This window comes from Hemicordylus capensis, chromosome 5, assembly GCF_027244095.1.
Source record: "Hemicordylus capensis ecotype Gifberg chromosome 5, rHemCap1.1.pri, whole genome shotgun sequence".
Classification (NCBI taxonomy): Eukaryota; Metazoa; Chordata; class Lepidosauria; order Squamata; family Cordylidae; genus Hemicordylus; species Hemicordylus capensis.
Genome location: NC_069661.1, coordinates 67,001,272 through 67,025,974, shown reverse-complemented (window position 1 = coordinate 67,025,974; position 24,703 = coordinate 67,001,272). Strand labels below are relative to the sequence as shown.

Below are 24,703 nucleotides of genomic sequence, written 5' to 3'. Positions count from 1 at the left end.
ACTCTGCAGCACTTCCCGTGCTGAGTCACAATCCTTCCTTTCCTCCTAGCGAGCAGATGGAAACATCTCTCTCTCTCCTTACCTATCCACCATGTAGTCCTTTAGATTAGATATAGATTAGATCCTAAGTGTATTTAACCAATAAATGTTTAGTGTTTAGTCATACAAGGATCTCCATGTGTTTTCTCTAAATAACTGCAGTATCCAAACCATTCTCTGCTACCTACTCTGTAACTGGAGTGTGTGCTCATTCCTTAGTGCTCTGCTGTTTTACCTATTGTGGGTAAAAATTAACAACCTCTAACAGTGTCACCTAAGTCATCTTTTTTCTTAATCTCCTTTCTGCAAGGTGATAATCTTTCACACACACATAAATGTGTGTGCATGTGGCTGGAGCATTCACATGGGTCACAGCCATATGCACCAGGTGCGTTCCCCATGCAACTATGGATGCATATGAGGGGGTCAAAGCTTATTAATAAATGTGAACAAGGCTTTCCCCCCCTGAAACTCGATAGTATTCTGTTGGTACTTTGCATCTGTCCACATAGCTTGGTGTCAGTGATTAGAAACATAGGAACATAGGAAGCTGCCATATACTGAGTCAGACCATTGGTCCATCTAGCTCAGTATTGTCTACACAGACTGACAGAGACTTCTCCAGGGTTGCAGGCAGGAATCTCTCTCAGCACTATCTTGGAGAAGCCAGGGAAGGAACTTGAAACTGTTGATGTCACTGCCACCAGGCTAGTTACAGTAAGTGGGAAGAAAATGACAGCCTACAGGGACTTGTGGGCCAAGTTGAGGACTCATAGAGGGTTGGGGATAGCCTTGGTCCAAGATAATAGGTATGCTGTTGGGTGCACGTGTTCAAATTGGGCTGGATGAGTCATTCAAATGGACTGCACAGTGTAGATAGCACACAATGAAACAAGATAGTGGGGAGGAAGTGGTGGCAGAACCACACAGGAAGCAGGGTGTATACCATCCCTCCTCAAACATTTATGTAAGGTAATGGCAGAGGCTGCAAAGCTGGGGGAGTGGAAAACAAACCAGAGGTGTAGTGCTTAATGCTTCCATTTCACCCCACCCCAGCTATGTCTCTCCCTCTCTGGTCTTGCCCCACCTCTGGCAATTTGCAAGGTTGGGGATTGAATTCGTCCCCAGTTCAATCTCCAGTTGAATTACTAGCCCACTGGGCTCAGGACAGATCAAACACCACACCTCCAGCTCATTTTCCACCATCACCCCCAGCTTCATTGCAGCAGCCAGCCATCACTGGTATAAGGTAGTGCTGACAACACACTCCGGTGTCCACACACAGTCACCATATAAGTCAAGTTAACAAAATGATGTCACCATGGATAGGAGAGCTCCATCACTGACCACTAATGGCGTCTTAAGTGTAACTATGGACTTCACACACTCATTCCACATGCTACCAGTAGAAAGCCCAAGGATTTGTCCTCCTTAGCTATAGAGTTGTTGTTTTTAATTCTTCCATAGTTCCCTACAGTGCAAACTATGATTTTTAAAAAAATCATTTTACAAACAAAGGGCTATTAAACATAACAATGAGCATTTATTCAGAAATTAAGCCAGAGGAACAATAATTGACTATTGCAACTGCAAGCCAACAGGAGATGTGTTTCACCTGCTACTCCTTGTTACTTTCAACGCAACTAAATTTAAAGAGATTACCCTTGTGGGAAATATTGCATTACAAAAGTTTTCTGCCAAGCTAGGTCTAACATCTCGTCCCATGTATTTTATTCAGCCAGCCCCACCCCCCCCCACCTGCCTGCACCCTCCACAAATGTAGATGTAGTGCTTGTGTTTGCAGATTTTAAGGCCATTGTGTTTATGGGAAACATGCCAAGAATTCATTAGATTTTATTTTGACATATTGGCCTTGACACACCAGGGGTTCTATGTGCCTTGGGCCGAAATGCAATACTGAAAGGGAAATTACAAGCTTGTAATATATTCTGAGAAGAGGCAGGTTATGGTCAGTGAGTGCATCTAATGCATTAACTCTTGAGAATGCACAGAAACCAAAGTGACATATTCTCTTCCCCTCTGGATTTTGTGTCAGGCTGGAAGGAAGCTAATAATAACCCTTTCATTTCCACGAAGATGTCCTTGAGACAGTGTTTTCCAGGGAAAGAACAAGGTACTACTGCCTGCAGTAGAAAAATTATTAATACAAAGGCATGTTAGATGTTTCCACTAATATGTTTTCAACACATCCATAAAAACCAGATGCAAATGATCATAACTTTAGGGGAGAGGCCATCATTCAGTGGTAGAGAATTTACTTTGTATGCAGAAGGTCTCAGGCTTACCCCCCAGCATCTCCAGTCAAAGGACGAGGTCACAAGTGATGACAAAAGGGATGTGCACAAATCAATTGTTTTGATTTGATTTGTGCCCAAATTGAATCTCCCCTGATTTGTTTTGTGTCCGAATCTGTCCCCCCAAATCACCCCAGATTTGATTTGGACAATTACACACACCCCACACCTGCAAGGCAGTGCAGTATTCAGTTTAATTTTTAGGAATATTGAAATGTTTAGATTTTTAGGTGTCTAATCACTTTTCCTCATAATGAATCCCTATGAAGATTTATTATATGCCTTCATTTCTTCTGTTCATTTTGACTGTCATTGGACAGTGCCAACTGTCAACTGCCATGTTTCAACTACAAACCTGCCACTGCCCCACACACACACTGGGGTACTTAGTTTATTTTTTAGGTATTTTTGAAGTGTTTAGATTCTTTGGTTCCTTCATTACACACCTTCATTTCTTCTGTTCATTTTGACCCCTCTGCTTTGCAGGTGGGGGTGGAGAATTAGTGGCATCCCATCTGCTAACTACCCACCCACGCACAAGCCACTGGGTACTCAGTTTATCTTTTAGGAATTTTTGAGGTGTTTAAACTCTTTGGTGTGTAATGAATCCTCTTCCTAGAACTTAAACTGAGTAGTACCTCACTGCCTTGATGGTGAGAGGGGGATGTAGTTGGCATATGGCAGTCACTTGGGGATTCTGGGAGTTGTAGTCAACATCTGGGCATCCCTGTTAGAGAGAACACTGGCTGAGAGAAAGGAAGGCAAAAGCCAATGCAGAGAGAGCGGCAATGGGAGAGGCAAAAGCAGCAAGAGATGAATGTGAGTTAATGCAGTTATTTGTACCTAGGTTTTATTCTCATTGGGAAGGAATACTAAGAGGTACAGTCATGTAGTGTGCCAGACTGATGTTAACCAGGCTAAGAATGTGTACCATGCAGGGAACAGGGTCCCTTTTCTTCTTCAGTTTAAACATGTGTGCAATTATGCATGATGAGGATGGTTCAGAGTCAATGGCCCAGTGCGCTGTTGCCTGTTGACTCACCAAAGGACTGATGTCAGTGACCTACTAAAAATAGGTATCAACCATATACTGTGTCCTTCACGCCACAATAAATCATAGTATACTGTCAAAAGCAATGTCAAAATTTATATTTTCATTCAAAATATTATGTCACTTCCCTATCAAAAATAACAGGCAAATAAACTTGACAGAAGCAGCAGCCACAGTCAGTAGTTAAAAACACACACACAAAAAACCCAGATCAAAAGCAGATAGGAGCAGCAGAACCATAAATCAAAGCCTTGGAGAAAAAACTGCCCTAATGCTGCTGTCTAAAATAGGGGTGAGCATCAGGAAGCCACTTCTTTTTAGCCTACTTTCCAATAGGCTTATGAGATCACTCCGCATTCTGTGTGTATGTACGTCCATTGTGCCTCCCCGCCCCCCCCCACACATCAACTTTGCAATGCCTGGACCAATAAGAACCAAATCAGGACACATAGGGATGCCTCAACAGATAGTTGGTGATGATGTCATCCAGCCTGATTCAAGATGGTGGACGTGCGAACGTTTGATGCACAAGTGGGCTAACTTGTGGACTGCCTAACCAATTTGAACCAAATTTCCAACACATAGGGACATCTCAATGGCAAATTTGGTACAGTTGTAGTGACTAAGTGACACAAAGGGACACCTCAATGGTGTAGTCTGTAATGATGCCACCCACCCCAATCCAAGATGGCAGATGCGTGAACGTTTGAGGTACAAGAGTTGTAGTGAGAGCCTCTGGATGGGGTGGTTTATAAATGTAATAAATAAATAAACGAATAATAAAATGGCTGTCTCTCAGGTATCACGTATCTAATCACTGAAGATGAGGCACTGGGAGAAGAAATTATGAAGCACTTTTACTTCCTCCTTGTAATGCCCCAAAGTCACCACGAGATATTCATGGGACAGAGGGTTGCATTCCTGTCAAGCTGCAAAGCAAACCTGTTTATTTTCTTCCCCTTTATTTTAAGCTGAGAGAGATCTGAAGCTGTGCATTAAGGAATCAAAACATTTTCTGATGGCATTATATACTGACGTCAAAGCTTTTTAGTGTGACACACCATGCACAGCTTCATGCAGAGCAATTATTTTTCTTATTCAAATTCCTATTACTTTGGCTTGGCACTGAAAATAACTGATGTGTTAAAAAGGCATTGTGTGTGCTTTAATTACTTGTGTGGTTCAAAGGAATAGAGATAATCATCTTCTGTAAAGGGTTTTTAAGGCCCAATTTGCCTACCACTAGTTTTTCCTCTGCATAAAAATGTCTGTCTATAAGCTCCCAAGGGAAAGTATTATAAGGAACAGAATTTTTGCCATTTTTCGCACATGACCCATTTGAAGGTTTATGCGGTGGCAGTGCGCGCAGCGAAAAGGAGATTCTGGTCTGCGCGCATTGCAGCTGCAGGTTCACACTCGGCGGAGCTATCCCGGGTTGTGAGGAGTTTGGTTTCTGCTCCTTCTACTTCCAATCAGTCCCCGGGGTTGCTCTGCTTTGATGCCTTTAATGGGTTCTTTGCGAATAAGATCTCCTGTATTCGGGCTGACTTGGACTCCACTATTTCTGCAAGGTCTATGGAGGAGGTGTCCAGCAATCCTTCTTGCTGTATTATATTGGATCAGTTTCAATCTGTGACTCATGAGGATGTGGACAAGCTGCTTGGGGCGGTGCGGCCTACCACCTGTTCTCTGGATCCTTGCCCAACTTCGCTGCTTCTATGTAGCAGGGAGATTGTTGGAGATGGCCTAATTAATATCGTAAATGCATTGCTGAGGGAGGGTAGGGTGCCCCCCTGCCTGAAGGAGGCAATGATTAGACCACTCTTAAAGAAGCCTTCCCTGGACCCCTTAGCGATGGACAGCTACAGGCCAATCTCCAATCTCCCTTGGTTGGGCAAGGTGATTGAGAGGGTGGTGGCTGACCAGCTCCAGGCAGTCTTGGAGGAAACTGATTATCTAGACCCATTTCAAACTGGCTTTAGAACGGGCTATGGAGTTGAGACAGCCTCGGTTAGCCTGATGGATGACCTTTACCGGGGAATCAACAAAGGGAGTGTGACTCTGCTGGTTCTTCTGGATCTCTCGGCGGCGTTCGATACCATCGACCATGGTATCCTTCTGGATCGCCTGGGGGAGTTGGGGATAGGGGGCACTGCTTTGCAGTGGTTCCGTTCCTATCTCTCGGGTAGATTCCAGATGGTGGAGCTTGGTGACAGTTGCTCTTCAAAACGGGAGCTGTTATATGGAGTCCCTCAGGGCTCCATTCTGTCACCAATGCTTTTTAACATCTACATGAAACCGCTGGGTGAGGTCATCAGGAGGTTTGGTGCTGGGTATTATCAGTATGCTGATGACACCCAAATCTACTTCTCCTTTTCATCCCCAGGAAATGGCACTCATTCTCTAAATGCCTGCCTACAGGCAGTAATGGGCTGGATGAGGGAGAACAAATTGAAGCTGAATCCAAGCAAGACAGAGGTGCTCATTGTGGGGGCTCAGAATCTGAGGGGTGATTTAGATCTTCCTGTGCTGGATGGGGTTACACTCCCCCAGAAGGAGCAGGTGCGCAGCTTGGGAGTACTCCTGGACCCAGGCCTCACCCTGGTATCTCAGGTGGAGGCCATGGCCAGGAGTGCTTTCTATCAGCTCCGGCTGATTCGACAGCTGCGCCCATTCCTCGAAGAGGATGACCTCAAAACAGTGGTGCATCAGCTGGTAACCTCCCGGCTTGACTATTGCAACGCACTCTATGTGGGGCTGCCTTTGTACATAGTCTGGAAACTTCAGTTTGTTCAGAATGCGGCAGCCAGATTGGTCTCTGGGGCAGCCCTGAGAGACCATATGATGCCTGTTTTGAAACAGTTACACTGGCTGCCAATATGTTTCCGGGCAAAATACAAAGTGCTGGTTATTACCTTTAAAGCCCTGAACGGCTTGGGTCCAAGATATCTTAGAGAGCGCCTTCTTTTACATGATCCCCACCGCACGTTAAGGTCATCTGAGGAGGTCCGTCTCCAGTTGTCACCGGTTCGTTTGGTGACGACTCAGAGGCGGGCCTTCTCTGTAGCTGCTCCTGGACTGTGGAATGCACTCCCAGCAGAAATTCGTAATCTCTTGATTCTTTGCTGACCTTCAAGAGAGCCCTTAAAACCCATCTGTTTGGCCTGGCCTTTCAGGGTTTTTAATCAGTTTTTAATTGTTTTAATGTTAACCTGGTTTTCAGGGTTTTAATATTTTGATAGTTTAATTGTTTTTTAAGTTGTTTTAAATTGGTATTTATATTTGTATCTCTGTTGTAATTGTTTTTAATGTTTTCTGTTTTAATTGTAAACTGCCCTGAGCCATTTCGGAAGGACGGTATAAAAATCAAATAAATAAATAAATAAATTTTAATTCTACTATTAGGCTTTATGAAACGTAGAACAACTGGAGTTTGAGGTTCAGGGCCAATCGGGGGCGGGGGGGGGCAGGAGGGTAATTTGGCATGAATAATTATTTAAATTATGCTTCACACTTTTAAAAAAATAGTTTATAACCTCTAGTAATTATTAGCAGTTTTGTACTAATCATTTTATAGTAATTATAGTTTATAGTAATGTTAATGTAATTATTTTAAGGTAGTAATTTTAATGTGACATGGTTTTATTGCTTCATAATCTGTCCTATCCTAATGTATATAATCCTCATAATTAATGCCTCATGCTATCTTAAGCTGGTCTTGGACTGTAATAAAGATGATATATTGATTGATTGATTGATTGATTGATATAAATCCAGTCACTGCTTGACAAATAAGTGGGGAAATTAAATCTGAGATTATGCCAACGTCGAGATTTGAATGTCACAACCAGCACACACAGACCAAGGGAATGGACAGGGATAGTGCCAGACAGGCATTGTTGACAAGTAATTTGGAATCAATATTGGGTCAGCAAAGAGAGAGGGAGATTATTATTATGGAGAAATTCTTTTTTGGTTTAAAAGAGAGCAGGGGGAGAGAGATCAGCTATTTATACATTAAAAACTGACCACAACATTTCTGTGAGAGCAGGATGTTACATATAACCGTAGCAGAAGTGTGTCATGGCTGCCTCATGTTCTTTTTCTCTTCAGATCCCAAACAATTTCTACCAGTGTGATAAGGCAACCCCATTTTTAACATCTAGCTAAATGGTGATAATGAAATAACATCTCGATTTTGGCAGATAGTTCTTCCTTTCCTGCCCTATTTGCTAATTAATTAACACCACACTAGGAAAAACTAGGGATGTGCACAAAATGGATTTTGCATTTTGTTTTGAGCTTGAAACAAAAGGCAGATGGCCAAAACATTTCGTCAAAATAGCGGCCGACCTAGTTGTTTCAACGAAACAAAACTCAAAACATGTTAAGTGTTTCAGCCATAGGGAACAATGGGGAAACTAAAAACACCTATTGTTCCCTATGGGTAGCTCCCAGGGACACCAAAGTGGGTTGGATGGTAGGGCATGATGGGTGCTACCTACTACCAAACCCACAAAAGAAATGGGCAAGCAGGGAATTTTAAACAAATTTTTAACCTTTTCCCCAAACCCCTATAGGATTGGAAGCCAGTGCCAGAAAACAAATCACCCAGGGAAAAACAGGCCTCCAAAATGGTGCTTGAAACATTGAAACATTTTGAATAGAAATGGGGTTGTTTTGTTCCAACCTCAAAACAGGCCCTTTTAAAAAAGGGTGTTTTGTTTCTCAGCTCAAAACACTCAAAACAGCTCATTTCGAGTTGAAACATTTCAATGTCGAAACGTTTTGCACATCCCTAGGAAAGATCAGCTTCAGAGTTAACTTCTCCACTGGCAGGTCTCAGCATCACAGGGGACACTCGGCTCCATTTCCAAGGCCTCATCAGTCAAGAGGCCCCAAGCAAAATTCCTTCTCAAAAGTGTACTGTGGGTGAACTCAGAGATCAGCAGTCCAAAGAAAATGCTGCCATCATGGTTCTAACCCAGGTGTGTATATATCAATGCTGACTTTTAGTAACAAAGTATTTGGGATGAATCAACAAAATGTACTGTCATGGGTGCCTTTGGTGGATGACCCTTTATACTCCAGTAATTAGATTAGCTTTAAGCTATATCAGGGAACTGTTGTGTGCCAGGCTCCAATCCAGAAATTACACTCCATGTGGGTTCATGATATTCATGAGGGTATTGTAATGACAACATTCAAAGATAAATATTTGAAAGAAAAACTTCTATAAAAATATCAGTTTACTTATATATGCTCTAGTACAGCATATATAGGCATATAACATAGACAAAGCTTCAGACATAAAACATAGCATTGATTACAAAGAGTTTCATGAAAAGTAGTTTCAAGGGGCATGGGTTCAAGAGCTATTATACTTACAATTGTAAAGTATGAAGAGAGTCAAGTGAAGAAGCCTGAAGGCAACCTCACTTCTACCCAAATTTCCATGTTTTTTGTCCTAAAATTCCTAATGACTATACAAAACCTTAACTTGGATAAAAATGTCAGCATTCCAACCCCCTTAATAGACAACTAGTGGTGATGCACACATTTGTTTATTGCTTCTTCTTTGATCTATTGTTACTTTAACTCAAATTTATAATTAACTTCCTTAGCTTCCTTAACTAATCCTTATGTTTAAGAAGCAAAAGCAAACTAGCTTCTGAAACATTCTGAGACATCTAGTTTATGTAAACATCTTTGAATGTAACACTACTGAGTTGCAGGAGCAAAGATTGTAGGTTAAAAAGGCGACAGGAAGGTCATCATCACTATTTTGAATCAAAATTTTAAAAAGGAAAGATGGGGTGATTTTATTCCAATATCCATCACATTACAAGTTGATGCTTTTAATTCTCTGCATTTATAAATAAAATATATCTCTTTTGTTTGGGTAACATTACTGAGTACTGGGTAGGCTGTGAAAGCCTCATGTCCAGAGTAGAAGAGAATAAAAGTCCTGTACCAAACACACACCTACCTGAACAAAGAGAAGACTCCTGTCAGAAGTAGAAATCCCAGTTTGGTGGTATCTGGTGGCTTGAAGGAAATTCTGTTGTAAATCCCAGTGGCAGAGATTTTAGCCAGAACTCCCAAGACCCTGTGTAAAGGAGGGTGGTTGAACCCTTTCAGGTGAGTTTGCTCACAACAGGTTGTCACAGAACAGGAGGTGCTTCACATGAGCAGGGTGAAGTGCTGAAAGTTATGTGGGGAGATTATTGCTTACTCTTCCTCGGGTGGGCAGATCACCCACCCAGACAAGTGGCAGCTTCCCTGCGGCGCTTCCTCGCCTTGCTCACGGCACGCGCTCTGGGTGTTGGGCACAGGGAAGTGCCACTTTGTGGCGGCCCACCCCCTAGAGCCCAAATAATGCACCTCGCAAGTGCGCAGTGCATTACTCGGAGCTCTCCCACCCACCCACCCCAGTGTATCTACCATGGCTGCAAGCAGTCATGGCAGACACATGATCACTTAGCCTGGTTTCTGGGTGCACTCACGCCCAAAACCTGGGTTAAGCAGCAGGCGACTTAAGAGATCTTGCCACAGTGCCACCACCAGGCGGTTCTCAGGCACAGTGCTCCGGGCGGTTCTCAGGCACAGTGAAAACGGGGCTGGGCTTCCCGGTTTTTGTTGCTCATGAAAATAGCTTCCAGGTCTCTGAAACATACAGCCCCAATCAAATTGTGGTCCTATTGGTATATTCTGTCTGTATGGTCAAGAAGTGTTGGAAGAGCAGTACCTGCTCACTCATGGGCTTACTGGGTGACCAAAGGCATCTGTGTGCCTTGACAGCCACATGTAGTGTGAAGGGTCTCAAGTAAAATCACTTCTCAGCCTTTTGGCTAAGATCAAGTGTAGTCTAGTCTCAAATAAGGGAATCTAAAGTAATTGTATTTTACAACTTGTTAATACAACATTTCACACATTTTGTAGAAAAGCAGCATGTGCCAAACTTTCTGGATTAAAACACAGCTTCTGAAAAGATAATTTGAGTGTCCACATCCAATTGAGGTAATAGCACATTCATTGTAATCACTCTTGATAGCAACCCTGGTTTTCCCAAGTCTGTATTATTTTTAAACCACCGGCATGTTAACAGAATAGCAATGGCAAATCCTTAGCCATGAGAAAGAAAACTTTTTTTTCATGCATGATAAATATGAAAAAGATCAGATTTATTAGATTTTATAGATTGTTTTCTTAGATTTGCATATCTATCCTGTTTCAGGTGAGGGTTAATGGCTGTGCTGAAACAGGGATCTGGATTCAGGTGGGAGTCTTGGGAGGAATATAGTCCTCAAATAACTCCAAGAAATGCACACTTGGTAAAGGGAGCAGGACCTTGGATAACTCCCAGGAGAAAGAAGAGACAGCTAAGTACAACCAGCTAAATTATATGTTGCTCCAACAGATACTTGGAGCTGACTGCTGTTTTATATATGCCTGCTGCCCAGGTAGAGTAGCCCTACCCTGTTCCTGGGAGAAAGCTGTGTAGTTTAAACAGCCTTGCACAATTTTATTGGCTCTTCCTATGGTAGTGTTGCAGGACCACTACTTGGACTGGCAGGTCCTTGAGAGACTCTTCCGAGTCAGAGGATGAAGGGAGGTTCATGTCCTTAGATTGTGGTGAAGGTCCTGGATGTCCACCAGTTCTCCTAGTGTGGCAGGTCCTGATGGCATGTAGTCGCATGGGATCTGGGTCATAGAGTCTTCCCACCCTGTCTCATTCCTGGAACCACCTGCCTTGTCCTCCAGTTGTAAAAGTGGGCTAAGGGAGCCTAGCCTGCTTGTTGCTGATCGTCTGCTACCACAGGAGCCGCACAGCTCCCGACAGCAAACTCTCCTAATTCCCCCTCCCTTTAGCCAAGGTTAGCGGAGCGAGCACTCAGCTAACCCCGTCTTTTCAATCGTGTGTTGCCGCATCACAGCTCTGGGCTGTGGCAATACACGAGGAGACCCTCGGCGGGAGGCTGAAACAAGCCTCCTGGCCCTGGGGGGTCTCCCCAGGATGCCCCGCACACTCGCTTCCGGGGGCCACACTGCTATCCCCGCAGCCCCCGCCGGCTCCGTGATGGAGCTGGCAGTTGTGTGGGCAGCCAATCCAGCCGCCCTGGGCTGTCTGGGGATCATCTGCAGGGAGAGCGGGCTAACCTCACTCTCTCTGCAATCCCTCTGAAGGCGGGTCTCACCAATTGTGAGACTTGCCTCTGCATGGCATTGTTTCATCTTTAAGCTAACGAAGACAGCATGATATTCTAACCTCATGGGGGAAAACATATACTTCTCGTAAGAAGTCTTGATTGTCTCTGTAAGAACCTTTTTTCATTTTAGCTGATTATGAAGATTGTGACTTTACTGAAAAGGCAAATAAAAAGAAGCATCCTGGCTACAAATAGCACAATTGCTAATATTTTTTCTGCCGCACAGCTTTGCTGATTATAATTCAGACTCCATACCATAGTTTTAGAAACTTAGATAATTTCCTGTATGTCATATTCTTTTTACTGCTTTGTTCATGTTTCAAACAACTTTTGTGGGAAGATGGTTAAGTGCACAGAAAGTGTTATTCATGTAGTCTTCCCTCTTTGATTTGGTGGCATCCTATCTAATCAAAGGCTTGGTGTCCGTCCGTGGACGGACACCAAGCGTGTGTCCGTGCCTCCCTGGCCTCTTCTGGGCATGCGCGAAGCGCATGGCCAGAAGGAGCCAGGGAGGCAGGACAGCCAGCACCCGGCGGCCATCTTGGGCGGCCAGAAGCGGCCGCCCCGAAGAAGCCGGGTAAGCGGCGGCGGGGGACACTGGCTGAGGCGGCGGCAAAGCCGCCGCCTCGGCCAGAGGAGGCGGCGCGGCCGAGGAGGCGGCAGAGCCATGGCCAAGGCCTGGCCGTGCCGCCGCGTACCCGGCTTCTTTGGGGCGGCCGCTTCTGGCTGCCCAGGATGGCCGCCGGACGAGGCGGCAGACAAAACAATGCAGCGGTGGGCCCGGGCAGCGGTGGGCCAGGCCGGAGCCGCGGTGGGTGGCAGGCCCAGCCGGAGCCGCGGGCGGCGGTAGGTGGCGGGCCCGGCCGGAGCCGCGGGCGGCGGTGAGTGGCGGGCCCGGCCGGAGCCCCGGGTGCCGGGGGGTGGCGGGAGAGGGAATGGCGGCGAACGTCTGGAGCGCAGAGCTCCACTAGCGCCCGTTAACCAACGGGCTACAAAACCACTAGTTACTTATATTTCGATAGAATTTTTCTGTTTTAATTCGGGATCAGAACTGAAATCTAGGATAATCTGAACTATTGTATCTCACAGGTAAAATGTGGACCCATATTAATTAGTGCTCAAGGTTACTCTCCTCTGCCTGTGTGAAGTTGGTGGCCATAAACAGAGCCCACATGGATGAGTCACTACCCCAACCCCTATAATAATCAACCCAGATGCATTTATTCTATGGCATTTATGAATCAACCCTCTTTGCTTATTAGCTTAGGGGGAAAAACAAGCATGCAAGGTTAAACTACATGTTTAAGGTAAATGTGTGGTTTTATCTGAGGGGTGTCTTTTTCAGCGGCAATCACCCTGATAATCTACTTCAGCAAACTGAAAAAACCTTATTTAGCTTCTATGACTGTAAGCATGGCAGGGTGCTTAAATGTGAATAGAAGGTAACAGAGGAGTGATTTATTGAAGGAAGGTGTTCATTATAAGTAGGAAAATGCTTCTAACAAATAATTATGAATAAATAAAATGGGGAAAAATGATTTATTCTTCTTAAAAGGTGTGTGTAACAACAACAAAGTTCTCAAAGCAGTTTACACTGCAAAAGGATTGAGAAGATGGCTCCCTGCCCCAAAACAACTCACAGAGGCTCTTCTCACGATCAGTGAGAAGATCCTGGAGTGGGTTAGCGGGCAGAGTGGGCTTATCCCGCTCTCCCTGCACATGAGCAGTCAGTCTGCTCCAGACAGCCAAACTGGTCGCCCACATGACTGCCAGCTCAGTTATGGAGCCAGTGGGTGCTGGGAGGATCGGGGGCCGCGTGGCACCCGGAAGCTCCAGCATGCCCTACGTGAGTGCACAGGGCATACTGGAGAGACCACCGAGCCGGGAGGCTGCTTTTTAGCCTCCCAGTCAGGGGTCTACTCATGAGTTGCCGTGGCGTGGAACTGAGCCACAGCAACACACGAGCACAAAGATGGGGTTAGCGGACCGCTCGCTCTGCTAACCTTGGCTAAGGAAAGGGAGAATTAAGTGGGTTACCCGTTTGTAAACCACTGCACTCACCTGCGAGCCCGGTGGTTTACACGACCAGTAAAAATTGGGCTAGGCTCTCCTAGCCTGATTTTTGCTGGTTGTGAGAATAGCCCCAGTGTCTTAAACACTCATACACATACACACCAGAAAAGTCACTGTGGAGAGACACGATGCTGGGTCAATTTGGGACAGCTTTCCCCCCCTGCTAAGAGCGCCACCGCTTTAGAAAGATGTTTCTTACTTAGTTTGCGGGCGGGGCAGTGGGTAACATTTCTGATGCTAACAAATCCACAATCCAAAGAAGGTTAGATTTAGGTTGCTCTAACAAAAGCACTACCTACTTTAGACTGTGGCCTGTATAGATATTTCTGCCATTTATGGAGAAGCCACCGGTTTTTCATTTATTTATTTATTTGGCGCTGCACTTGGAGATGTGACAACTCTGTTCAGGAAATAAAGCTGGCTTAGGCCCTGGATGAGACCATTGCTGTTCTCATCCTGATCCAGCCTTTGTTCTAGATGCAGAATCTGCAATCCATAGGAAGCTGCTTTATACTGACCATTGGTGCAGCTAGCTCAGTGTTGTCGACATTGACTGGCAGTAGTTTTTCAAGGTTTCAGGCAGAAAGGGTATTATTCTCACGTTCACTGGAAATTGGGTGAAGGGAGCTTAGCCCACTTTCCAGTCATTGTGGGAACCACCGGGCTTGCAGGCGAGCCTGGTGGTTCCAAAGTGGGTAACCCACTAAAGTACCCCTCCCGTTAAACAAGGTTAGCGGAGCAAGCGTTCTGCTAACCCCATTTATATGATCGTGTATTGCCGCACCAGGCAAGCAGCCTCCCGGGCTTGGGGCTCTCTGTTGGGAATTCTCTCTCTGGTAAGAGAAACCCTTTTTCAGGGCATCCTGGAACGGAGCCAGCAGTCATGTGGGCGGGTGATCCGGCTGCCCAGGGCTTCAGGAATGATTGTCTGTAGGAAGAGTGGGCTAAGCCCACTCTCCCTACAAACCCCCTTCCGGTGAGTATCACTGATTATGGGACTCACCTCAGAATCTTTCTCAGTCCTTCCCGTAGAAGCTGGGGATTGAATCTGGGACCTTCTGCATGCAAAGCAGATACACAGTCACTGAGCTGCGGCCCCATCCCAATGATAAATACAGTTGCAAACTCCTTTCCACATTTATTTCCTTGCACCTGCATGGGTCAGCTTTCTTTAATGAAATGAACAACTGTTGACAGTACCTGGTGAGCAACTCCAGTTGCTGTAATCAGACAATTAGATGGATATCTGAAAAAAATTTATGTATGTTCATGTTTTCTCACTGTTTATAATTCATGCTCCTGGGTGGCCAGTTTCTCAGATTTAGTTGCCTAGACTTGCAAACATGTTGTTGAAAAAATGGGGTCAGTTCACATAAAACGGCTCAGTCTAGAACTAACACAGCATGATTTTTTGTCCCTTTGAGTAGATGAGGTTTTTTTTTAAATGAACATTAAAATATGCCAAAAGTGCAAATGCATTTTACTTTTTAAAAAGGCTTCCCAAGTCTTTTCAAGGAAATAATAACCTTCCACCCACCTAACAATGAAGGGTTTTAATAAGCAAGAAAATGCACTTAATTCTATCTGAGTTCACTGTCAAACCATCAAGTCAGGCAAAAACTGGGGTGGGGAGAGGGGTTATTTGCATTCATATTGCCAAAGCCTTGTATGAGAAAAATCAGTCTACTCTATACTTTCCTCAAATGTGCAGCTATCAAATCTTTTTTAAAGTCAGGCTATAATAGGCAAATCATTCTTTAATGTATTATTTGGCAGAGGAGGCAAGGAGAAAATTAGATCTGTTTTAGAACAGCCATATTTTAAAAATTCAAATGAAAGTAAATGATAATTGTGCTATAGTTAGCCTGAAGCAATATTTTACTGGTCTAATCAGGTACACTAATCAGGTACACTAATGAAAGCAATTTTATTTTTGAAATGGCAGAGATAGGCCTTCTTGATCACATTATTTTTCTGGCTTTCTAATTGTAAAATTACAATGCAATGCTAAAGTGAATAGCTTCAGAAAGTTGTATACAGCATGTGACTAGAAATGCATAGGAAAACTGTGCATTTAAACTGGAACTCCCCACCCCATGCCCTTAAGCTCAGCCTCTCCCTGTTAATTTTAAACAAAAATTGAACACCTTTTAAAATTCCAGCCAGCATTCTCCTAACTCTTTGACTGCCCTGTTTTTATTATTATTATCATTATTATTATTATTACATTTATATCCCACTCTTCCTCCAAGGAGCCCAGAGCGGTGTACTACATACTTGAGTTTCACTTTCACAACAACCCTGTGAAGTAGTTTAGGCTGAGAGAGAAGTGACTGGCCCAGAGTCATCCAGCTAGTTTCATGGCTGAATGGGGATTTGAACTCGGGTCTCCCCGGTCTTAGTCCAGCACTCTAACCACTACACAACGCTGGCCTAATGATTGCTCTTTCCTGCATTTCTATGATTTTAGACATTGTGTTTTACTACTGTTGAATATTTATATTTAAACCAAGTTCTCAAAGTGGTTTACATAGAAAAACAAATACTAGATAAATAAGATGGTTACCTCCCCAAAGGTCTCACAATCTAAAAGAAATGTATAAAGTACCCACTGGAGAGATGCTGTGCCAGGGTTGGATAGGGTCTGTTGCTCTCCCTTTGCTAAATATAAGCGAACAACCGCTTTAAAAGGTGCCTGTTTGCTCAGTTCTCAGGTTTAATTGTGTTTTACTGTGTTTTTAAAATGCTTTTTGTTGTAAGTAGTCATGAATTCATTTATAGAGAGTGGAAGCATAGAAATCTTTTGAACAAGCAAACAAAAACCAAACAAGTAAGGAGAAATGGTTGATAGTGGCCCCATGAAGATATTACTATTATTATTTCTTGTTTACACAGTCAGACCAGTGTTATTGACTGGTTTGTTTTATCTAGACATCAAGTCCTTCCCAAGGACCTGGGATGGCTGAACGTTATTATCAATGTTGTTGCTGTTATTATTATAGATATCGTCACAGAATATAGGTTGTTCCCAGTAAAGTTGCTTTTTGTAATTGGCTGATGGTGATTTCTGTGGCCCCTATGGTGTTGAGGTGCTCTTCAAGGTCTTTTGGAATTGCACCTAGGGTGCCAATTACCACTGGCATTATTTTGGTCTTCTTCTGCCACAGCCTTTCAATTTCAATTTGTAGATCTTTGTATTTTGTTATTTTTTCTATTTCTTTATCTTCTATTCTGCTATCCCCTGGTATTGCTATGTCGATTATTTCAACATGTTTTTCTTTCTTCTTGACTACAGTTATATCTGGTGTATTGTGTGGCAGATGTTTGTCTGTTTAGTCGGAAGTCCCATCATATTTTTGCATCTTCATTTTCTACAACTTTTTCAATTGTATGGTCCCACCAATTTTTGGCTAAAGGTAGCTTGTATTTTTTGCAGATGTTCCAGAGTATCATCCCTGCTACCTTGTTATGCCTTTGTTTGTAGTCAGTCTGTGTGATCTTTTTACAACAGCTGATTAGGTGGTCCACGGTTTCATCTGCTTCTTTACAAAGGCGGCACTTGCTGTTTGTTGTTGACTTGTTCTTTCTTGTAGGCCTGCTTTGTTTCATTGGTGTTTAATAGTTTCTTGTTATTGACCATTTTAAGTTTGTTTATTTGTTTGTTTGTTTGATTTATACCGCCCTTCCAAAATGGCTTAGGGCAGTTTCCAATTAAAACAAACTACTAAAACAGTAAAGAGCTAAAACAAATTAAAAAACAATATAATAATTAACAATTTAAAAACATTTTAAAACAACAATTAAACAATTGCAATGATTAAAAACTCCGAGATCAGGTTTTGAATTTTAAAATAAACCAGATATGCATTCTAATCACATCAAAAAACCTTTAAGAATGTAAAGCTGCACCCACAGTCTGCAGAAGTGCTGAACACCACTATGGATAGGTTGGTTGCACATGCTAACAGGCAGGCACATCTAGATCCCACAAGCGTGTACATCTACCTTGGTGTATATCAGCTTACCTGCGCACAGCTGCATCATTCTAGTGCTAACCCATGCATAAGGAAATGTGTTTGTGAGTTCCCATAATATCCATGACTGCAATGGACTCTTTCACTTAAGCTTTCCTGTGCTACAGCTCCATGGTCCTGGCCACAGATGGTGCTGCTGCTCCATAGCCAGCGTGGTGTGGTGGTTAGAGTTCTGGACTAGGACCGGGGAGATCCGAGTTCAAATCCCCACTTAAGTTTCTCCTCACAACAACCCTGTGAAGTAGGTTAGGCTGAGAGAGAAGTGACTGGCCCAGAGTCATGGCTGAATGGGGATTTGAACTCAGGACTCCTCGGTCCTAGTCCAGCACTCAAACCACTACATCACGCTGGCTCAAACTTCTGTCGCAAACTTCTTAAGGAGATGGGGGGGGGAATCAGGGGTCAGAAATATTCCACCCTCTATTTTGCCAATAGTCTATTAGAATACTATATAATGTGTATTTTTACTTTTAAAGGAAGAAGAACATTGTGATATTAAGGCACATCTAGTCTCACTCAGTTTACATATTTGCCTGACATATGATTATTTTACAGTATATTAAAATGCACATCCCTCCTTCATTGCCTTTCTCCAGTAAGAATAATTACCTGAATAAAGGATATGAATTATGGCTTTCAGGTTTCCAAGTTCAGTCATGCTAATTTATGTTCTAGCAAAGGATTTCGACTAAATTATTGCCTTTTTTCATGTACATTATTAATGGAACATATTAATTACTTGTTGGAGATCATATTTATTTAAGTCTTCATTTTAAAGAAAACTAAGGGGAAATGCCTATTTAGTCTGAATAGGAGTGCCTCCAGAGGAGACCACTGCTAACTGTTTTCAGACATGAATGGAGTCCTGTAGCTGACTTACTGACAGACTCAAAAACCGTATAGCCTGTTCTAGGTCTTGCATTTCATGGGTTTGTATGAGAGCCAGTTGTACAAGTCTTTTATATTAAGATCCTGCACCTCTAAATATCTGTCTACCCGCTTTCTTCTCCTGAATTGTTTTTGCTAGAGGAGGGATGAGTGAGGAAAATGTTCTGTGATTTGAGAACCTACAGTCTTCATCTTGGAGAAAATTGCCCAAATGGCCCTTTGTGCCACCCAAAAATATGTCCCTGGAGACTGTGCAGCCCTTGGACATTACGGTTGGGAATGATATGTCCCTGATGGCTGAGCAACCCTCAGACATTGTTGCTGGGAATGATGGGAGTTGTACTCCAACAACATCTGGGGTTTCCAGGTTGGGAATCCCTGGCCTAAGGTGAGTCAAATCCCAAAGCTACTAGATAATGTAAGAGACCCCAGGATCCCAGAAAGAATGCCTGATTATTATTTTTTAAATGTTTCTGGTTATAACAGTCAAATGTTGTGATCTCTGGTCTTTAGTATTGCTGGTGATAACATTGAATCTGGCATAGACTTTGCATCTTTACAGCTGCATGGCAGGTGAATGCAAAATATGATTTTCCTGACATGGAAAAAGGGTCAAATTAGGACAATATAAATCCATTTTTTAAAAAGTAAATTTAAAGCAAGTAAATTTGCCTGAGAATTTTCCAATCCCACACATGTGCATTTCATTTACCTCTAGTTTTTGGTAAACCTTAGCTTCATTCTATTACCTTAGCTTCATTCTTTATTATGAGGGTCACTTGTCTGATGTATTAGGATACCAAATGATGGGGGAGGGGGGGCAAGTCCTTCAGTATAGCATCAACTGTTCTCTTCTGAGGTTCTTTAGGAACCAAATAGATATTTTAAATCAATACCAGTTTGTAACAGATAAGGTAGGGCTGATTTTTGACATTTTTTCAAGTGAAACAGAAAAAGTAGGGCAGAAAAAGTGACAGGAGTTGAAGCAATGGTATAAAAGGATTTTATCATGGATTGGTAGTTTTATGATGGAAAAGAAGAAAATCAATCAACCTTTTTTTTTAAAAAAAAGATAATATCACTCTGAGCATGCTGCGAACGCATAGTTGTGTATGCTTCAGTTGATGGGTATCTACATTAAACTGCAAAGGGCTACATCCGAAAATACAACTGGAAATGCTGTTTCCCACCTTCCAATCCCAGCTCTTTTTCTGTTAATTGTTAACGTGTACTAAATTGTGTCCATCATTTCCATATCCTGCTGTCTCCACAAATTCCTTCAATTTGCGTACTAAAACTGAGCCAGCCTTAACGAACTACATGCCAGACATCATGCTACGCGCTACACGCTCCCACCGGCTAACCGATTGTCTGGGGGGAAGGCAAGGTTTGGATTTCCCACCGCCCCCAGCTGCACACCTGGTAAGTCATGTGAATGGCCCCAATAACTGGTTCAGTAGAATTTTACTCTCGTTTGCTTCATTCTGTAATATTGCCGTTGTGCAAGGACACCATTTCACACCAAAATGTCTATGGGGAAAAGGGAAAAAATCAGAGAAAGATAATGGCTGGGCACAGAGCTCTGAAAATTGGCACACAAGTAATGGAGAACAGCATGATTCTGTATACTTAATTTCAAGTTACGCAGTCTATCTATTGATTTTTAATTCCCCCCTCCCCCGCAAAATGATTCTCAGGTGTGAAGATTTTTTTTGCAGCAGTTCTCTGGTAGTTTTGGCTTACTCTTTTTAAAAAAATCATTAAAAATCAATGAATTGAGCTATTAACTTGAAATTAAATTCTCAGAGTCCTGCCATCTTCCACTACCTGTGTGTCAAATTTCAGCTCTCTGGGTCCAGCCATTATCCTGCTCGGATCTTTTTTTCTCTTCTTCCCAGACTTTTGGGTTTGAAATGGTATCCTTAAGCAACCATGGTGATGCTGGTTCAAAGAATCTTGTGCGGGTGGATAAGGACACCTTGTTTAAAAAATAAATAAAAACAAGCTCAGAGAACAATAATCAAAGTGGAGGGGAATTGCTCAAACTGCAGAAAGTGGCTGTGCATGCCATTTTGTATTTCTGCCACCATTTCATCTTCCAATTTTCCAATTATATGGATTGTTTTAATAAAATTTCCCCTAGTGCAGTAAAGCTGCTAGAATTATCCAATCCACTAATCCTAGTGATGTAACAGCTAGTTCTGCTTTCACTAGTTTTTGTAACTTTCTGCCATGAATATTAAAGAGCTTCCACCTCATGGTGGGAGCTCTGGGAATCTGAACGAAGAATAAAGGGCAGAGCTACTTATTCTGGATTAGTTGAGAGAGAGAAAGCCCCCTATTTCTATGTAATCCTGCAGCACATAGACTAAAGTCTCTAGAAAACAACAAAGGATTGTGGCTAGATCACACAGCAATCACATAGAAGCTATTCATATGGCTAGGAGAAACTGGGCTAAGGGAGCCTAGCCCGATTGCTCCTGGTTGTCTGCTGCCACAGGAGCCATGTGGCTCCCGGCAGCAAACCACTTAAAGTACCCCTCCCCTTAAATGAGGTTAGCGGAGCTAGCACTCTGCTAACCCCGTTTGGTTGCTTGTGTGCTGCCGCGGTTTGGCTCCACACCGCAGCAACACACGAGGAGACTCCCACTGGGAGGCTGAAAGCAGCCTCCTGGGCTCAGGGGTCTCTCCAGGACGCCCCGCACACACAAGCAGGGCATCCTGGGACTCCCGGGGGCTGCACAGCCCTCAGCCCCCGCAGCCTCCGCCAGCTCCATGATGGAGCTGGCAGCCATGTGGGCCGCCTATCCGGCCACCCGGCTATGAGCGGCTGCTCATCTGTGGAGAGAGTGGGCTAAGTCCGCTCTCCCCGCAAGCCCGACAGAAGCTCTTCTCACAGATCGTAAGAAGAGCTTCATAGTGTTTCTACCTGGCATGCATTCCACACCTGTGAGTCTTCAAAGGTAGCCCCACGTAAAGCATGTCACAGTGATCCCACTATCTCCACTGAGTGAGTCCTATTATTCCTCCCCCTCATGTCACTGCTGCTCCCCTGCAACATCCAATTCTGCACTTCATCTACACACACTACTATTCCATTCTGGAGAGGAGAGCTGGTCTTGTGGTAGCAAGCATGACTTGTCCCCATAGCTAAGCAGGGTCAGCCCTGGTTGCATATGAATGGGAGACTTGATGTGTGAGCACTGCAAGATATTCCCCTCAGGGGATGAAGCCGCTCTGGGAAGAGCAGAAGGTTTCCAGTTCCCTCCCTTGCTTCTCCAAGATAGGGCTGAGAGAGATTCCTGCCTGTAACCTTGGAGAAGCCGCTGCCAGTCTGTGAAGACAATACTGAGCCAGATAGACCAATGGTCTGACTCAGTATATGGCAGTTTCCTATGTTCCTATGTAGTCCATCTAAAACCAATATTTGAAGCCCAAGCATACACGTGTTTCCTCAGATCAAAAGTAAGTCCCACTGTGTTCAATGGGCTTCCTTCCTAGAAAATATGGCTGGGATTGCGGCCTTGGACACTCTGTCCTTACCCCCTCCCAGTATATTAAACCAATTAATTGCATATATGTGCATTTGTTTATATCATTTAATGTATTCCAAGCACAAAATCCATCTTCCTTTGGCAACATTTTGACATGCTGGCACAGGTTACTCATACATCCTTAGATAGAGCCCTGGTGATTTTTTAAAAGAAGAAAATGAGGCCGATTTATCTTCTGAGTCAATACATTTCTTTCAGTGGGAAAGTGGACAGCCCTCCTTTTCCATGAATGTTCCCAAAATAGCACAGCATGAGATCTTTTTCCCTAATGATTTTTGACATAGCCAAGGGACATTCGTGTCTACATGCCAAGAGGCATGGATTGCTGATTAAAAGAGTTTGATCCCACACTAACAAGAGAAGCCCTCCCATGGAGCTGTCTTTCTCCTCAAACACATTCCCCTTTGTTTTTGATTAGCCGCTTGCCAGTATTATCAATTAATAAAAATGAAGCAGTATGTCTGGTATGTACTCTTATCGTTAAGATAACTGTCATGTTGTTTTATAAGTTTTATTTTAAAAGATTTCCTTTGAAATACATTCTTTGTATTAGATGTTACAAGCTCTTGCAGCCAAAGAGATAACATGGTATATTTAGTATGACTGAGTTGAAATAGGAGGGCACTTTTTATTTATTTAATTGCATTTATATATTGCCTTTCTTCCATCACAAGGTGGCATATATTGGCTTCCTAGGCCATCACCTATCCAGGCACTGATCATACTTGTTTAGCTTCAGCAAGGTGGCAGGATCATGTTATGCCCATAACTGGGCAGGTCCCAGTTATGCCCTGGGACCACATAGGTACTGATTAGCAAGAGTCAGTTGTACCTTGGTGACAGTACCACCTTTGTTTCCTTTTAGCACATGGGAATAAATGTAGTTCAGCTACTGTAGTTAAGGCTACATTCTTGCTATATGCAAGAATCAGCTCGTCTGGTGGCTACTCAGGGACGGGCCTTCTCCGTTGCTGCCCCGAGGCTTTGGAATGCGCTCCCTAGTGAAATAAGAGCCTCCCCATCTCTGACATCTTTTTAAAAGTCTCTAAAGATGCATTTCTTCACCCAGACTTTTAACTGATATTGTTTTGATTGTTTTAATGTTGTTTTTAGAATATTGTTTTAAAATTTTAAATTGTGTTATAAATTTCTTGCTTTTAAATTTTTTTGTTTTTGTTTTTAATTAATGTTTTACTTTTAATCTTGTTGTAAACCGCCCAGAGACGTAAGTTTTGGGCAGGGTAAAAATATGATAGATAGATAGATAGATAGATAGATAGATAGATAGATAAAACAAATACTCTGACCCACATTCAGGCTCTGGCATCTTCACTGTAATAGACATCTGTTTTACACCATCCAGGAAAAATGGCACTTTTTGCACAACAGTCCACAAAAGCAAAGACTGCACTTTAGCAGCCTATGGTACAGACACATACTAATCTGAAACAGATTGTTAGGAGTTCCACGAGGGTCTCTCCAAACTGGGTGTGTGAGCAACAAAATGGCAAATGTGGCCCAATGTAAGAAACAAACATAAAGTGATGTACTTTGAGGCAAAAATACTCCTAAAAGCAAATATAGTCTATAAATGTAATGAATTTATCTATAATAGTGAATACATTTATATTTAGTATTAAAATTGTCTGAAATCAACTATGTTCCTATTTCATAAAAAGTAGGTATCATTCATATGACCCATAAGCAATCTGAATAAAATCCATGTAAAGACAATAAAATAAACTCTCCAAAGTGAGAAATCAGACCTGTACAAAGAGAATTATAAATGTATAGGATATATATTTAAAAAGTCCAAAAGGGTCACTTGAGACACCAAGAGTCTCAAGTTTCACTGGGGTTACTAAGTTTCTATGTCCATCGTTGGGTAAGCTGTTCTGCACATAGCTTGTCCTCTCTTGGTGAGATGCAGCACCAGGAAGTAGTTATCCAATTTGAAATCCTATCTCAAATGTCATTGGAACTAGTATTGACAAATCATGCTGCCATGTAAGCAACCCCAACTTCACATATACAGTGATGGGATTTGAGCTATCAGTGACTGACCAGGAGAGGGATCTTGGGGTCATGGTGGACAACTCATTGAGAATATGTGTGTGGCGGCTATGAAAAAGGCAAATTCCATGCTAGGTATCATTAGGAAGGAGACTGAATATAAAACTACTAATATTATAATGTCATTATACATATCTATGGTGCAGCCACGTTTGGAGTACTGTGTACAGTCCTGTTCAAAAAAGATATTATACAACTGGAAAAGGGCAACCTAAATGATCAGGGAGCTAGAGCACCTTCCTTACAAGGTAAAGCTTACACCATTTAGAAAATAATGTTTAGAAAAAAGGTGACTAAGGGAAGGCATTTGGAGCTTTTTAGTTTGGAAAAGAGGCAACAACGGGAAGACATGGTAGAGGTATTTAAAATTATGCATTGTGTGGAGAGTGGATAAAGAGACGTTTTTCTCCCTCTCTTCCAACACTAGAACCAAGGGTTATCCCATGAAACTGATTGCTAGGACATT

At 43.0% G+C, this 24,703-nt stretch overlaps 1 pseudogene; it reads left to right on the top strand.

Annotated features, from left to right (window-relative positions):
- The first annotated feature begins 10,236 nt into the window (after positions 1-10,236).
- On the top strand, positions 10,237-10,362 carry LOC128328639 (uncharacterized; annotated as a pseudogene).
- Positions 10,363-24,703: the final 14,341 nt, after the last annotated feature.